The sequence below is a fragment of the Dioscorea cayenensis genome, unplaced genomic scaffold (genome assembly GCF_009730915.1).
Source record: "Dioscorea cayenensis subsp. rotundata cultivar TDr96_F1 unplaced genomic scaffold, TDr96_F1_v2_PseudoChromosome.rev07_lg8_w22 25.fasta BLBR01001375.1, whole genome shotgun sequence".
In the NCBI taxonomy this organism is placed as follows: domain Eukaryota; kingdom Viridiplantae; phylum Streptophyta; class Magnoliopsida; order Dioscoreales; family Dioscoreaceae; genus Dioscorea; species Dioscorea cayenensis.
Genome location: NW_024087766.1, coordinates 93,259 through 95,037, shown reverse-complemented (window position 1 = coordinate 95,037; position 1,779 = coordinate 93,259). Strand labels below are relative to the sequence as shown.

General features: G+C 42.0%; 1 non-coding gene across 1 annotated transcript; it reads right to left on the bottom strand.

Annotated features, from left to right (window-relative positions):
• Positions 1-1,294: 1,294 nt before the first annotated feature.
• LOC120256279 lies at positions 1,295-1,401 on the bottom strand. The gene has a single exon (XR_005535256.1). It is a non-coding gene; the product is annotated as a small nucleolar RNA R71 (small nucleolar RNA).
• Between the last annotated feature and the right edge of the window lie 378 nt (positions 1,402-1,779).

The following is a 1,779-nucleotide window of genomic DNA, read 5'->3' as shown; positions in this document are numbered from 1 at the left end:
GCGGCCATAGTAGAGTGAATGGGCTAAGGGATGACCTTTCGCTGGGGCTTAGTTGCGAGTATAACGGAGTGAAGCATTGAAGTGATTTTAGCATCTAGGGCTTAATTGTGGCTAGGGATCTTTCAACTGGACCAAAGGGTTAGGTCTATAAATAGAAATAGGGTTTATCACTTGGAATCCCTTGAGCTCATTGCAATTCTATGCGAGTACGAGGTTCACAGGTTATTCAATCTTTCCTCCGGGACATGTATAGAGTTAGGCATGGTTGACCTTAGATTTGTTATCATGTAATTAAGGATTTCCATGACTCATTCTTGCATCAATTAGGAAGTATAATAGAGGGTTCTTGCACTTGAAACGATTGTCTTAGGCGGATCAATATGCGAGTACCCTAACTTTATCGATTGCCTTACCTTCTCCTTTACTTGTGCCTTCTATCTTGTTGTATTTATTTTCGTTATTTCATATTTTGTCACACTTATCACTATTCATCTTTCATATTAGTTAAGAAACAACTCAAGTGTCTTTATTCCCTATACTCTGTGGATACGATATCCACTCATCTGGGATTATTACTTCCACACCCGTGCACTTGCGGTTTACACGCATATACGGACGTGTCAAGTTTTTAGCGCAGTTGCCGGGGAGTAGGTGCTTAGAGATAGTTTGCACTTTGTTTTCTTAGCTATTCATTTATTCATTTTATTTCATATTTTTTTATTCTATCATCGTTCTGATTTTTTTTCTTTCTTTTTAGATGCAGCTCTAGGTTATAACCCGAGGGAAGCCCTTTATACTGATTGAAGGAGATCCCGAGCTTAAACGTACACTGAGAAGAAAAGGGAAAGAACCTGTGCAAGAACAGTCTAATCTAGCTGATTTGGAAGTAGAAGAATCTGAAAACATGGCAGAACAGAATGAGCAGCAGCAGACATTATCCGATTATGCCAGACCTTTAGTATTGGGGATACAATCGAGTATTATGCGTCCCCCGATTACAGCTCAGAACTTCGAGCTGAAGCCAGCATTCATCCACATGTTGCAGCAAACCGCACAGTTTAATGGTTTTGCCGATGAGGATCCAAACACTCATATAGAGAACTTTCTTGAGGTGTGTGATATGCTGAAGATAAATGGGGTGATGGATGATGCCATCAAGTTGAGAACCTTCCTATTTTCCTTAAAGGGGAGAGCGAAGTAGTGGCTACACTCATTACCTAGAGCCTCGATTACCACATGGAAGGAGATGGTAGAAGCTTTTCTTACCCGATATTTCCCTTCCTGAAAATCCGCAAAGCTTAGGAATGAGATCTCGTCCTTTGTACAGTTGGAATTGGAGTCTCTATTTGAGACGTCAGAAAGGTTCAAGGAGCTCCTGAGAAAGTGCCGGCAACACAGATTCCCGGAGTGGATGATTGTTCAGACCTTTTACAACGGTCTGAATATGAGTACAAGGCAACTCTTGGATGCTGCAGCAGGAGGTACCTTAGGTAGTAAGACCCCCAGTGAGGCTTGTCAATTAATTGAAGAAATGGGGTTAAACATCTACCAATGGAATGCTAGGGAGAAGAAAAAGGTGGCCGACCACTATGAGATAGATGCAGTAACCTCATTGGCGGCTCAAGTGGAATCATTGAGTAAGAAGTTAGATCTCCTAACTTCGAATAAAGTGGTGGCCGTGACTACTTGCACCGGGTGTGGTCGAGGACATGATCCCTCCGATTGCCCGATCTCTATTGGTGATGCATCTTCGGTTGAGAATGTCAATTTTGTAGGTAA